The following is a 16,449-nucleotide window of genomic DNA, read 5'->3' as shown; positions in this document are numbered from 1 at the left end:
GTCTGATTGCTTTGCCTTTCAGAACTTGGCCAGCTCAGTCAGTAATGGTGCTACCAAGCCACTCTTGGTGATGGCTATTATAGTCCTCCACCCAGAGTACACTTGATGACCTGCTACCCTCAGTGCTTCTTCCAAGAGCTGTCCAACATCAAGGAGCATTGATTCATCAGCTGAGGGAGGGTGATAGGTAATAATCAACAGGGGATTTTCTTGTCCATTTTTGACTTGATGCCATGAGTCTCCATGGGATCAGGCGACAACGTTGAGAACTCCCAAGGTGAATCCCTCCAAACAATACCATTATGTCACCACTTCTGGTGGGTCTATCCTGCCTGTGGGACAGGACATACCCATGGATGGTAATGGAGGAGTTTATTAATCCAATAGTGTAGAAATGAATGGAGTGAAACAGGTCCTTAGTGGAAGCAGAAATTAAGTGTCAGCCTGTCTCACAACCACCTAGTTCTCTTTTCTACTGACGTCAATAGCAGTCAATTCACTATCAGCCATTTTAAATTGCCATCACAGTAACACTGAGTTTTATCTGCAGTGACAGTGGAGAAGATCTCATGTCTATGATGAACAGCTGCAAGTCCACCTCAGCTTTACAAGGCAGCATCCCAACTCCATTTTTTGGATGGAAAGAACAACCTTCCTTTGAGGGAAGGCAAAAAAGAGGCCACCACACAGATATGAGGAATGAGATGTCAATGATGAACAGGACATGAAACAAAAAAAAAATCCCTGAGAGAGATTAAGATAGATAGAAAAACATACCTTTTTTTAAAAAAAATAGCACTTACGTTGCACCTTTCACATTCTCTGGCCTCAAAACACTTCACAACCAATGAATGGCTGTTAAAGTGGAAAGCCTGTTACGTATGCAAATGCACTCATTCGCATACAATTAACATCCTAATAATAGGTAAATGGCCAGTTAACCTAGCTGTTGCAATGGATTTAATTATTTTCATTTTTATTCCATCCTCTTCCCTTCACAATAAAGATCTAGGTTTGAGTAATGTTTCAGTGTTGCATTAAAACAAAGTGAATTCACACAGGTATTTTTCTAAAAAGTCAACAGCCTACAGGCTTTGGAGTCATCTAAGCCAAACGAACCAAGTGATGGAATGATGCAAATCACGCTTTGCTTCATTGTGGAGCAATGAGAATTCATTGTCTCATCCCTAGGCCCATTGGGGACAACCCTGAGTTATTTTGGGAACAGCTGAAAATGCTTTCTTTAAAACTGCACTGTAGGAGGGTGGCGGGGGTGGTGGGGGGGGTGGTGTGTTGGAGGATAATGAACAGTGTTATTGATGAGTCTATTGGTGAGGCACTAAGTGGGGTGGAAGTCAAAGGGATTGTCCTGTTGCTGGCTGAGAGCACAGTGAGAAAAGGGCAAAGCAGCACATGGGCTGTCAGTCAGCCAGCTCAATGTGATGGGAGTGCCTGGCCTAGTGAGCCCTGAGCCACCAAGGATCAGAAAGTTTACGGAGAAAAAGAATTAACAGGCCACTAATCGGGATAATGTGGCAGATTTTTGTCCATTGTCATCTTCTCGATAAGGGCATTGTAATTAGTTTCCACAAAGCGACATCTGTTACTCTGCATGTTCACATGTTCAAAGTAAAATAAAGCAGTTTAATCATTTGTTTCGCTACGTTTTTCAGCCCGTGTTCAGAAAGATTGGAGAGCATGTGTGAGGGTACATGGAAAAGACATGATATCCAGCTTGAATCATAAGATCCGATTGTTACACCTCCAGGTTATGCTATTGTATAATAAGTAGTGACAGGAGGAGTCCTGAATAAAAGGACTGGGAGTACTTACAGGAATAATGAGCACAAATGTACCAAAGAGAATGTCTAAGGCAGACCCAAAACTAGTAATAGTTACCAAAATGTATTTCATAATTTGTTTTAAAAGCATACTTGTTCCAAAATTATAAGTCTCCATAACATAATAGCAAAATGCTGCGGATGCTGGAAATCTGAAATAAAAACAGAAAATGCTGGAAAGCTCAGTAGGTCTGGCAGCATCTGTGGAGAGAGAAACAAAGTTACCGTTTTGAGTCCGTAGGATTCTTCTTCAGTTTCTGTTTCTATTATAAGTCTCCATTCCTGGATCAGAAGGATTAGTCAAAGACATCAATGTATCAGATTTGCTGATGTATCAGATTTGCTGTGCTTCCAATTTTCCATTGACCTGTGTTGTATGTTTGTTGTGACTGATTAAGGGACAATTGCTGAGACATGGGTATGTCTGAACAATAGCTTTTTTGTTGGATGAACAGGATTATATACAGATATGCAAGACTGAATATTACTTAGTCTAAGCCATGAGCATTCTCCCTCTCAACTGGTCATGTGTCTCTTACATCAGCAGGTGACTCTTTTTCAGAGTTAAAGAGTTTCACTTCTCTTTAGCTCTGAAGAAGAGTCATAAGGACTCGAAACATTAACTCTGTTTTTTTCTCCACAGATGCTGTTAGACCTGCTGAGTTTTTCCAGCATTTTCTGCTTTTGTTTCAGATTTCCAGCATTTGCAGTATTTTGCTTTTATCTCTGACATTACAGATTCAATCAGTCAAGAGGTTTCACGGCTCTCCCTGATTGTATTCTTGTCAGACTTGGAAGATCAGAAGTCCCTTTTTAGACTTATTTTCTCTGACTTGCTTGGTCTTTGGTAAGAGCTGCAGTATCTGGTGCATTATCTGTTTGTGATTCAACATCTGGTTCCTCCAAATTTATGACGGATGGTTCACTTTGAGGAACGAGGATAAGATTTCTCCTGTTCCTTCTTATAGCACCCTCTGGAGTATGTGCTAGATAGGATCTCTGTTCATTGTCATCCCTTTAGACAATGAACCCTTCTCTGCCTTAGTCTCTTATCTGGATCTAAACTTGATCCTCTTTTTTTCCCTCCTTGCTATTATCGAACAGTTGTCTCTCTCTCATGATTGAATTTTGTGGGTCTATCCCTCTCTTTGCATTTCATATGTTCCCTATCCTTGTCTGTTCTATTCGTCCTGCTTTCTTTTAATGGTTTTGCCTATTGTTACTTCTGGAGTGATGATTCCTTGTAGTCTCTCATTTGTGAGCGCGTGCAATCCTGGAAAGTATCCGATGGAAATAGTTGTTTATGTAGGATAGGAAGCTGTGAAGAAGCTTCTTGATCAACGTCTTGGTGACTCTTACTTGGGGGGACGGGGGGGGGGGGGTGGTGGGAGAGATGGGGGGATGAGGGTGAACATGCTCGATCTTCCACTTTGAGCTAATTAATTATGCATCAGCACGGAGCTGGGTGACTCTCGTGGCAAAGTAGACAGGAAATCACACGGGGTAGCCCTCATGGGGTTGGAGGTCCTGGCACCGTATTTAGAGGGCACCTGAACAGACATTCACTCAATGTAGGCCAGGAGCTCTGCATTACTCCTCCAGAGCTCTTGCAGCCTCAGCTCATACTAGAAAGGCTGGCAAATATGAGCACCACACCCCTGGAAATACAAGGGTGTCTCCAGTATTGCCTTTCACCCACTCTAAATAAGAGCACCACTTTCGATAGACCCATAGTTGGGCCAATGCTTGCCGTTGCAGTGGACCCTGTTCACCAACATTTTGAACTTCTTGAGGCCTCTCTGCCTCTTGTTGCTCAGGCCCTTGCTCCTCCTGGCCCTGTGCCAACCAGCAACAGGCCCTCCTTCTCCTCATCTGGATGAGAACCATTACCAAGGAAGGGCTGAAAACAGCCTGCAGCTTCGACACCTCAATCAATGTCAAGCATGCTCAATTGTGTGAACGAACTGAAGTGATACATTTAGTGAGCATGTCCTTTACAGGATTCCCTCCATCTCAAAGCCAGCAGGCCAGTGCTAAGCCCTTTGCCTGACCTCCATCTGGACATGGCATCCCCACACCATCCCTTCCAGGTAACGGATATCCTGAAGGATCAGAGATGGGTGTTCCTCTAGTTCATAGATGAATGCGTATGACCAGGGTGATGAGAGCCATGTTTAAGAGCATCACTTGGTCGCTTCTCCATTACCCTCAAAACTCTACAGAGAGGCCGATGCCTTGGCAGCATAGAAAGACTAACCTCATAATCCCTTGTCAGCCATGACAATTCACCTGGGAGGTTGGAGATTTGGAGTCACGACTTGGCTGCCTTCCACCAACCGTGGCTTTTGGAGGTGTTACACCTCCCTCCCCCTCTTCATCTCTGCCTCTGGTTGCAGCCGATGGCAAATGCTGCAGAAATGAATGGCAGCTTCACACCTTGCTGGGATCTCGACATTATGAGACCCAAGAGTCGGCAACAAATCTGCTATCATGTGGGCTTCAGTATAGAGAGAAGGACATAATTGAGCATGGTTGACATCCTTTTGCCTCATAATTATTAGGGTTTTGCTTTATTCAGCCACCAGTGCTGACCTTGAACTCCACCCACCCGAAAAGACCCTCCTGCCCTCCCGAGGGATCTCACTGACTGACTAACTGCGTGGACAAGGTCAGATTAGGAAAATGGTGCATGTCACCTTTCAGACTCACTTTATTACCTTCTACCTTCCCCCTGTTAGGTACCAACCGCCCCCCCATCATTCTAGACCAACTCAAAAGCACCATTCCTCTCCCCTCTGTCACCCTTGAACCTCGCCCTTATACCCAGGACCTATCACAATCCACCTCAACATGCCTTCCCTCCCCTCAGATCTGACATCTGATACCTCGCCCATGCCTATCCTGAGTCTGCCCCCCCCCCCTCATTATCTGAGCCACCTGTCTTGTCCGCCTCCAAGACCACCACCACCACCACCCCCCCATACCCCAACACCCCTACACACCCTTCCTGACCACTTTCACCTATCAGAGTCTCACCCTGGACCTGCCAGCCTACCACATCCTATTCCTCACTCCGACTGTGACTGTTCCCTCTTACTTCCAGTACCCTGAATTCACTCCTAGGGACCTCAGCAAAGACACCACTGACTCTTCCCTTTAACACATTCTCCCCTCTTCCCCAGACACACACCCCCTGCAGCAGCCCCCCCCCCCCCTGCTACCCCTTCCCGGGACACTCTCCCCACCCCTCCCCAGGAAACCTACCTCCCCTGACCAGCCTTCCTGCCTCTCAACTCAGTTTTGGTGCAGCATTAGCTATTAGCACTCGAGTGAAGCTGCCTGAGGTCCCCAGGAAGGAGAAAGCAGCATCTACTCTCCTCAGGGTTGTAGAAGCGATGAGGTGCTTATATACAGATGTAAAAATGAACATTTTAAGTTCTCGCTGGTGGGGAGCTTAATTTGGAGGACAAACTTAAATCTGGTGAAGTGTCCTTTTAGTTAGCATGCATGAACTGCTAATGAATGCAGATAGGGTTCCTGACGTTGTTCGTTGGGAAGTTCAACCTGCCTTTGACTCACCTCAAAATTCGGGAGAACAAAATTTGCACAATTTCTCCCGCCGGCTGAAAACAGATTTTTTGCCTCCCACCAAATTAAGTGCCGCCACCCACCATGATTCCTGCCATTGGTGGGAGTGGAAATTTCCACCCATAATGTTTCCAGTATCTGTTTTTACATGTGTCAGAGCATTGTTGGCAATGCTGCCTTGAACTGTAGCTTGATCCCTCCCGGACCATGTTACTGGGCTGTAGTTGGCTTCAAGATGGATGCAATCTGCTCCCTTTTAGTTGACTGTGCCTAAGGTGGACACCCTACCATAATGTTTGAACTGGATATCACATAATAATACAATTTGCAATATCTGGATTTTGGTGTTAACATAATTGGAATTCTCAGAAAACAAGTGCCGAATTAAAAGGGTAACACAGAATCCCATTGTACATAAGGCAAGGAATAGATTCGGACATTGAATAATTATTAGAAAATATGTTAATGTATTAAGTTTTTCAAGTTTCTACCCTGGAATTATGAAAGTTACTTTACAAGCCTTTTTTTATGAGAGCACAATAAACATTGCACAAAACACAAACTCCAAGCAATAATGAATGGACATTGGTGAATAGCATCAGCATAGCCAAAAGAATTAACAACATGAGTTAATCATAGAGTGTCTGACTATTATTGCACAGCAATAATAATTACTTTATTAATATTTCATTGTATTCTTCAAGCCTCAGTGTCCTGATTCCAAAGGCACCAATAAAGTCACTGGGAAGCTGATGTGTTGGTGATGCTCACGCAGCCTTGGATTTCTTGTTATAAACATGAAAATGATTGGTTACTGCAGAAGTCCAAGTACTCATCCCATCGGAAGACTGGGTAACCAATATCAAAAGAAAGCACCACCTCAAATGTACTAATTCAAATAAAGTATAACCTGTTTACTTTGTCGAAGTTCCAATTAGGAAGTGCAATTATACAACAACTCACTCAACATAATAGAATTTCCAAAAACACCTCACAAAGAAATCATGATGCATAGCAGGAAGGAACATTAAATCTGCTGCAGTTACTGAATAAAACCCACCACCTACATGCTCATAAATGATTTGGCTTATGGTTGATCATATTTTTACTATACAAGAATCATTTATCATCTTATATACTTCATGTTGAATTATAGTTGCCTACAAGATATGCATTAGTGTCAAATCCAAGATATTAATAAAAATCAAGGGGCTGGATTCTGTCAGGCTGGTGGAGCTCTTGCCCACTGTCATAGAACCAGCAGGAACCCTCATCAATTGCGCGGGGAGGCCCAAAGGAATCAAGTGCTCTTCAAGCGGTGAAAGTCCCGTCCACTGAGAGTTGCCAGCCAATCAGTGGCTGGCTATCACTCATCACCAAGGCCAGGTCAGCAGTGGCAGCTGACATCGCTGCACTCACCAGAGGTCCAGGAAAGTTGTGAGACCCCAGGCCAAAGCTGGGTGAGGGCAGGATGGGGGGCGCAGGGTGGGGGGTCACCATGAGGGGTTGCAGAAGGGACGGATTTTGGTGTTTTCAGCACCCCTGCCCTACCGCCCCCCCCACCCCCCACATCCTAAAGCCTGGACCCCGTTCAGACACAGAATGTCTGATAATGAGGGGCCCCCTCTCTCCCAGGAAGCCGCTGGCAAACCTGACACCACTAAACTCATGAGCCTAACTGACACCCTGCTTCTAGTGACCAGGAATCCCGCCTCTTTCATTCTGCCCTCCGATTTAATCGGGGGTGGGGGGGCGCAATCTGCAACTTAACCAGGAGAGGTTTTCCTGCCGCTGGGGGGCTGTCACGGGGCCTTTCCTGTGATTAAGTGAGCCTGATCGACATGGCCCCCAGCACAACAGGCTGCATTAAATCCAGCCCAGTATGTTGACTGATAAGGTCAGCTGCCTAACTGTATTTGGTTACAATGCTTGATGCTATAATATCATACAAGTCGCCAAACAAAAATGCTTTTTATTCACCTTCCCTCTATTAATTACAGCATGAGTGGTGTATATCTCCTGGCGTTGTTGAGGGATGATTTGACGCATGGAGTTCAGCAATTACCCTAATGGGCTTTCCAGAAATATGATGGAATTTGCAGGCCTCAGAGTGGGGTTTCTGTCAGTATCAATACATTGCAATGCTACATTACTACAGAAGCATGAGTTTGGCTCATCAGGTATCACTGTTGCTTCAGAGTCAATGGGTTCTGCATTGCAATCTTGAGTACACAATCCAGGTTGATGCTTCAGCGCAGTACTGAGGGAGTGCTGCACCATTATGGGTGCAGCCTTTTTGATGAGGCATTAAACAAAGGGCTTGTTTGGTACTTCAGATGAATGCAAATAATCAACAGCATGACTCGGGTAATAATGGCTAACATCGCTCCCTGAAACAGCAGAATAATTGATCCATAATTGATCCATTCATTTAATCCATTGAGAAATCTTGCTGGATGCAACAAATTAGGCCACTGCATTTGCCTATCTTATCAAAGTGATGATGCTACACATTAAAGGAATTAATTAGGTTCAAAACATTTTTCAATGCATTGACAGTATGAGAAAGCACAAGGAAAGCTGTTACTTTTTGATTTCCTAAGGCTTACTATAATATGAGAACTCAATCACTGTGTATGGCCTCGAAATGACATTTGTTCTGTTTTCAATTTGTTTTAATCATAAGTTTCCCTTATGGTGTAGGAGAGGAAATGATCTTAGTTTAGTGAATGATGTGGTTGCTTGTTTACTATACTCTAATTGCAATATTACTAATTGGACGGAGAGTCTTTGGATTTATATTTGCAGTTTTATGCAAGCAAACAGTATACTCCAGATTTTGCTACTGAATAATATTCAACTATACTACAATACACTTCAGAAGTACTCCATGGGCTGATTAACATACCCACTGGCCATGAAAAATGCTATATAAATGCAAGTATTTCTTTATTAACTGCATTCAGGACACTTTACTGCTTAAAGTACCATTCTATTCTCTTCACTAAGCAATTCAACATCGAAACTGCAAGGGGCATCTTGAGTACAATTCATAGGCTAGGCCTCAACCTGAGGTAGTGATTTTTCTGAGACCCATCATGGAAAGATACTGGCTGGAGTCCGCTATGATTGACAATTCAGTGGGCAGACATGTCAACTCACAGAATTGTGTTGGCAACCCACGGGGCATCTAAGGTTAATGTCTGAAATTTATGGTTTATAGCCGAGATGCTGTCTGTATTTTAAAAATCTGTGTCAGCTAAACCAACCACCTTTAATGACTTATGTACATATACACCCAGGTCTCCCTGCTCCTTCACACCCTTTAGAATAGTATCCTTTTAGTTTATACAGTCCCTCTATGTTCTTTGTACCAAAATGTATCACCTCACACTTCACTTTGAACTTCATCTGCCACCTACCTGCCCACTTCACCAATGTGTCAATGTCCTTTTGAAGTTCTACACTGTCCTCCTCACAGTTTATAATTCTCCCAAGTTTTGTGTTGTCCGCAAACTTTGAAATTGCCCATTGCATGCCAAGATCTAGATCATTTACTTATACCAGTGGATCATTTATATATATCAGCAGCAGCGCACAACCTAAATGGCTGAATCCTGAGGAACATAGTATAGACAATCTCTTACAAGACGGGGTGGAAAGTATAACCTACCAACCCCATTTTACGTTAACTTCATCTATAAAACCATAAATTAATTCAATCACACCTAGACTCAAAATGAAAGTAATCAAAAGGTGCAAAAAAAAACCAGTGGGCATGACATCACTGTGTAAAAGTGATTAATATTTCTTTTTTCTTTTCCTCCGGTCAAGTTACACAGATCAAATTTAATTATCATTTATCAACATGTAACATACTTTCAGATCTTATTGCATGTGAACAGCAGTTGCTATGGTAACTGTAAAGGCTTATGACCCTGCCGTTCTCTGCTGTGGTTCAATGTGTTTCTGCTGCCCTCCATCAAGGTGTTTCTGTATCAACATTTGTGCTGTGCAAATCTCACTGCGAATCTAATCTGCACTTGCTTTAAATTTGATGGGCTAGAGGCTTGTGCAATCGTCAACTATATTCAGCTTTGCATTAGGGTCCACTGGGGTTGTAAACATTAATATACAGTGAAATTGGCAGATGAGAAACAGCCTAATCTTTGGTTGGAAGCCGAGCTCAAAAACAAAGCCAAATGTTTAAAGATTGCACCTGCACATGGAGACCCCTACCGCTTGAAAAGTTAATTACTTCAGCTTTAACTCAGAGGCTAAAGGGATGCTTGCTTGTTTAGTGTCAGCTGAATTTACAAGACAAAAAGCACTCGTACTAGTTAACCTTCAAATAGTGAAATCAATGTAATAATCCCTCCAAAAGGCAGGGGGCAGGGGAGGCAGGAGGCAATGCTTAGCGGGGATCCAAAACATTGAACTCCTCAGCTGCCCTTGGATCGTAAATAATTTTGGAGTGGTAGAAACAATGTATAGCTTTAAGATTAACTTATATTCAGATTTTATGTGTTAAGAAAGATGAAACCTGGTTTTAGTTTCATTTTGAGGTTTTTGTGAGCTGGGTGCTGGGAAGTCTGGGGCCTTGTTTGTATAACATGCATTTTTAATGAGGCTTTACAACTCTTAAGCGAAGAGATAGGTTACCCAGGGGTAAGTAGTTTAGTGAAGTTAAAAAAACAGAGTAGAAAAACTTGTGCTATTGCCAAGCGACAGAGGTCCAGAGCCACACAGACAGACAGGGAAATACAGAAGGGTGGTCAGTTAGAGTGTGTATATACTGGAGAGTGCAGGCAAAATTTCTAATCTCTCTAAGAAGGAATCCTGCAAACCTGCTGGGGAACCAAGTTTAGGGAACTCATGTGTTTTCTCAGAAGTTGAATAATAGTGAGTTTAGATTGTGGGTTTTGGGTGACTCAGAGAGAGATACCAGCTGATGAAAAGCAACTAGTGAATACTCAGTCTGCTGGAAGAAAACTTGTTTGGAACTAAACTAGCCGACACAAGGAACCCTAGTGTTGAGATAGTGGTAAATTTTCAGTGAGGTTTTCTATCTGTAAGGATATCCCAGCAAGAGTATTGCTCGGATCAAAGGAATAGTGTGAGTTTGAATAACTTTCTGGTATCTGTATTGAAATCTTTCCAACCTTTTTGTCTACTGTAATATACTTTTAATTTTTCTTGTTTAATAGACATTGTATTCTTTGTGTTAAAAGGACACTGGCAAATTCTTGTTAATGTGTTCAGCAACTGACCTTCACAGTTTAAAAAAAAACAAAGTTAGGATCTATCAAGCCAGGGTTCACACTGGGATCTGACTTATCCAATATTAACATCAGCTGAGGTCATAACAGGAGGAAAAAGAATAGAGCCATAGAAACGTATAATGTTTGGCTCACTTGCCAAATTGCCCAATCTTCAGGTTGTGCATAGGTAGTTTGAGCCAATAGACTATTGTCCAGAGGCAGCATCATAGATAAACTGGATCCTGTACTCATCCACATGTATCTAAGATTCTGTCCCACAGTGCTGTTGAATGTGTAATTTAAATTTACAAATTGGTGGCCGGATTTACCAGGGTAAATCCAGCAGGAAAATTTACTTTGGAGCATTCCCTGTGTGCCAGCAGCAGCAGGAAGGGGCCTCATGCTGAACACGGTCTCTACTCTTCACCACAATCGGCTGATCCCGCTCCTTTAACCTGCAATCCACCATGGGCGGCTGACTAGGCTGACCACCACCCCCACCCCTCACACCCCTCCGCACCCCCCACACCCTCAACCCTTCCGTCCCTCCCTCACCAGTGCCAGGACCCTACTATTCCCTTCCATATCAACCAAACACCGATCTTTCCCAAGTGCGAGGGACCAGCCCCAATGGTCCTTGACTGGATTCCTTCCATCTGATTTCCAGGCCACCCTATGCACTTGTATTACTACTACAATCTGGCCTGCTGATGGCTTGGAATTGGAAGAAAATTATACTGAGGTTCTGGTAGGATCTCTGTAGCGCCAGAATTTAATCCCATCACATCCCACTTGACCATCTTAGCCCTTATCTATAACCATTTTCCCTAACTCCCTCCCTGCCTTCCAGTCGATGGGGCCAATATTCCTGAAGGAGTCCAAACTGTAGCTGAGCAAATAGTTTAATTTACCACCTCTGCTGGCTGGACTGTTCTGACAATTATCTCCCATATTTCCCAAGCCTTACAGAGGAGACCCCTAATGTAGCTAATGTGCCATTTCATTTAAGTGCTGAACCTACAGAGGTTCCTAGTATTGCTCCAGCAATTATTGCTCACAAGGATATTGCTTGAGTTCTCAATGTATTTGATAATTTAATAACAAAGTTAACCATTATTTTTTCACTTTACAATATGCTTAACGTTCATCATTAGAGGTTAGTTCAATTCGCTAATCATTTTTAAAAATAATTTCTGCCTCTGATCCCTCCGCCATCACCCTCTGACACCCCCCTGCCCTGTGTTGGAAACCAAATACCAGTTCAGAGCGCAGCATTAAAGCCAGTGCTGTTATAATTGAAGAGAACATGCCTCTATGTCCTGCAATTTCAACTTCTAAATCATTCTGTCATATTAAGTACTCATATATCCTCTGGTCTTTTTTTATTAGATTGCAGTCTGTGACTTGGCTTTTGCTGTTTCATTTATTTAAATGTTTTGAATGAACCTAATTTAAGTTTATTAAATTTTATTAATATTCCCTTAAATCAAGTGTACAAAATAACGTAATCATAGTTTTAAAAAATTAATCATAATTTAATCAGCTTAAAATGTATTGTGAATTCCTTCACAGTGAATACTAATAAATCTGTCTAATTGTATTGTTTACAGCCATTTCATATTTGACAGAATATATGAGTTATACAGCAAAATGAAAATTCTTGATGCTCTCTTCAATTATAACTTATTGAACATGTTCAGTCACATCTCAAATTGTGAAAAATACCAGCCCTGATTAGCTTAGGCAAGCCTACCCCAAATGATTGGTTTCAGTAAGATAATGTGTGTTAATATATTGCAGTTGAGTTTAAATGAACATGCAACACAACAATTAACCTAACATTTATTTTAAATTCATTCACAGGAGGTGGGTGACATTGACTCGGTCAGCATTTATGTCCATAACTGTCCTTGAGGTGAAGATAGTGGTGAACTGCCTTCTTGAATACAATAGTGGTTTGCTGGCCCATTTCAGAGGGCAGGTAAGAGACAATAACATTGGCTCAGGTGTGGAGTCATATACAGGTCAGGCTGGGTAAGGGCAGCAGATTTATTCTCCTAAAGATCATTAATGAACCCGATTGGTTTTACGCCAATCCGATAGTTTCACCATCATTATTACTGGTGTTGTCTTTTTATTTCATTTTTACCACAGTGGGATTTGAACTCATGTCTCCAGATCATGAGTACAGGACTCTGGATTACTATTACTGGATTATTATGGCTTTCATTACAATTTTTAAAAAAATATTCTTTCATGGGATGGCAAGGCCAGCATTTGTTGCCCATCATTAATCCCTTGAATTGAATGGCTTGCTAGGCCAATTCAGAGGACAGTTAAGAGTCAGCCACATTACTGTGGGTCTGGAGTCACATATAGGCTGTAGCCAATCATTCAGTAAGAACGCACTTAACATAAAAGAACATTTAAAAGCAAAAAAAAGGTTGTTTACGATGGATAATTTTTAGAAAGTGGCCAGAGTCTATTTCCCAGCATTCCATGGGATATTGAAAGCCTGACACACATAGACTGAGTGACTGTCAATATACTAGTCAAATGACAGCTAATGGCACCATCGGATCACACAATGGCAATGCGTCTATAAACTGTAGAAATATAAATAATACCCACAGATTTGAAGCCACCACATCTGAATTCATCCTGTAATGACACGGGTAGGAGCCAGACTTTTTGGTTAATGCAGACAAAGTTTGAAATCCCTGTTACTCACTAGAAGAATAAAGCCACAAGATTTCACAGTTTTAAACTGACAAAATAACCTTTACTATACAAAGTTAGAAAAGTAAAACAATCTACAATATCTGTCTATTACTCCAACATTCAGAACTAACATGAAGTAAATAGGAATTAACAGGCAAACTCTGGTTGAACACACTACACTACGCATTAAATGGCAGATGCAACCAAGACAGGTCCCATGGATTTTTCAGCAACCCACCCAGATGTCAATGACCTCTGTGAGTCCCACAATCTCGTTAAAACTCTGAGTCCCTCATAGGGATTTCAACTTCTCACTTTTGAAGGTCTAGCCTCTGAATTCCCTCGAAAATTGGTCTGATTGAACTGCTTCAATGACTGATCACCTCACGACAGTTCAATCTCTCCTCCTGAGACTGTGTTCCACAGGATTTCCAAAGATGCACTTCTGCCTTTAATTACCAGAACACTTCCAACTCTTTGGCAGATAGCTAGCTTCACTAAGGTGGCTGTCACTGTGTTTCTCTGAACTCCAATGTCCCTGTTGCAATTGAGCTATAAATGGCTCCCAGCGCTTCTTCTGAACTCTAAAATAAGAATATAAGAACTTAAGAAATAGGAGCAGCAGTAGTTCCCTCAAGCCTACCCCACCATTCAATAAGATCATGGCTGATCTGCCCCAGGCCTCAGCTACTGTTTCGTGCCAGCTCCACATAGCCCTCAACTCCCAGGTATTTCAAAAATCTATCTATCTCCTCTTTAAATGCTTTCAGTGATCTAGCCTCCACAATACTCTGGGGTAGAGAATTCCAGACATTCACTACCCTCTGAAAGAAGAAATTCCGTCATATCTCAGTTTTAAATGAGTTCCCCCTTATTCTGTAACTATGTCCCCTAATTTGAGATGTGCCCACTAGTGGAAACATCTTCTCAACATCTACCCTGTCAAGCCCCCTCAGAATCTTGTACATTTCAATAAGATCACCCCTCATTCTTCTAAATTATAATGAATAAAGGCCTAACCTGTTCAGCCATTCTTGATAAGTCAATCCCTTCATCCCAAGAATCAGCTTAATGAATCTCTTTTGAACTGCCTCCAATGCCAGTGTATGCTTTCTTATATATGGGGAGCAAAACTGTACACAGTACTCCAGGTGCAGCCTCACCAACGCCCTGTACAGTTGTAATATGACTTCCCTATTTTTAAATTCCAAACCCCTAGCAATACAGGCCAAAATTCCATTTGCCTTCTTAATTACTTGCTGCACCTGCATGCTAACTTTTTGTGTTTCATGCACAACAACACCCAGATTCCTCTGTGTTGCACTTTTGTGGAGTCTCTCCCCATTTAAATAATAGTCTGCCTTTTGATTCTTCCTACCAAAGTGCATGACCTTGCTCTTTCCTACATTAAACTCCATCTGCCAAGTTTTTGCCCACTCACTCCACCTGTCTATTTCCCCTTGCAGATTCCTTATGTCCTCATCATAACATGCTCTCCCATCTATTTTGTAACTGCCTGGCACAGAACCAGTGACCTCTTGGGATGGAAGGGTTGTTATAGGAAGTGAGATTAGGTCAACTAGGCCTGTATTCACTGCAGCTTAGAAGAGTGAGAGGGAATCTCTTTGAAGCATATAAAATTCTGACAGGGCTGGACAGACTGGATGTAGGGATAATATTGTCTCTGGCTGGGGTGATCTAGAAAAAGGGGTCACAGCCACAGGATTTTGGGTAGACGATTTAGAACTGAGGTGAGGAGAAAAAACAAAACAAAAACAGAAATACCTGGTAAAATTCAGCAGGTCTGGCAGCATCGGCGTAGAAGAACAAATTTGATGTTTCAAGTCCTCATGACTCTTCAACAGAACTAAGTAAAAATAGGAGAGGGGTGAAATATAAGCTGGTTTAAGGTTGGGGGGGTGGGGGGGTGGTTGTAGGGACAAGCAAGCAGTGATAGGATCAGATAACCAAAAGATGTCACAGACAAAAGAACAAAGAGGTGTTGAAGGTGGTGATATTATCTAAAAGAATGTACTAATTAAGAATAGATAGCAGGACATGCAAGGTACAGATAGCTCTAGTGGGAGTGGGATGAAATAAGACTAAAAGGGCACAAAAGGTATAGATTTAAAAATAATGGAAATAGGTGGGAAAAGAAAAATCTATATAAATTATTGGAAAAAACAAAAGGGAGGGGGAAGAAACAGAAAGGGGGTGGGGATGGAGGAGGGAGTTCAAGTTCTAAAGTTGTTGAATTCAATATTCAGTCCAGAAGGCTGTAAAGTGCCTAGTCGGAAGATGAGGTGCTGTTCCCCCAGTTTGCGTTGAGCTTCACTGGAACAATGCAACAAGCCAAGGACAGACATGTGGGCAAGCGACAGGGAGGTTTAGGTCATTCTTGCGGACAGACCGCAGGTGTTCTGCAAAGCAGTCGCCCAGTCTGCGTTTGGTCTCTCCAACGTAGAGGAAACTGCATTGGGAGCAACGAATGCAGTAGACTAAATTGGGGGAAATGCAAGTGAAATGCTGCTTCACTTGAAAGGAGTGTTTGGGCCCTTGGATGGTGAGGAGAGAGGAAGTGAAGGGGCAGGTGTTACATCTTTTGCGTGGGCATGGGGACGTGCCGTAGGTGGGAGTTGAGGAGTAGGGGATGATGGAGGAGTGGACCAGGGTGTCCCGGAGGGAACGATCCCTATGGAATGCTGACAGTGGGGGTGGGGGGGGGTGGGGGGGGTGAAGGGAAGATGCGTTTGGTGGTGGCATCATGCTGGAGTTGGCGGAAATGGAGGAGGATGATCCTTTGAATGCGGAGGCTGGTGGGGTGATAAGTGAGGACAAGGGGGACCCCATCATGTTTCTGGGAGTGAGAGGAAGACGTGAGGGCGGATGCATGGGAGATGGGCCGGACACGGTTGAGGGCCCTGTCAACTACGATGGGTGGAAAACCTCGGTTAAGGAAGAAGGAGGACATGTCAGAGGAACTGTTTTTGAAGCTAGCATCATCGGAACAGATGCGACGGAGGCGAAGGAACTGAGAG

This window comes from Carcharodon carcharias, chromosome 25 (genome assembly GCF_017639515.1).
Source record: "Carcharodon carcharias isolate sCarCar2 chromosome 25, sCarCar2.pri, whole genome shotgun sequence".
NCBI lineage: Eukaryota > Metazoa > Chordata > Chondrichthyes > Lamniformes > Lamnidae > Carcharodon > Carcharodon carcharias.
Note: the sequence above shows the minus strand (reverse complement) of the source record.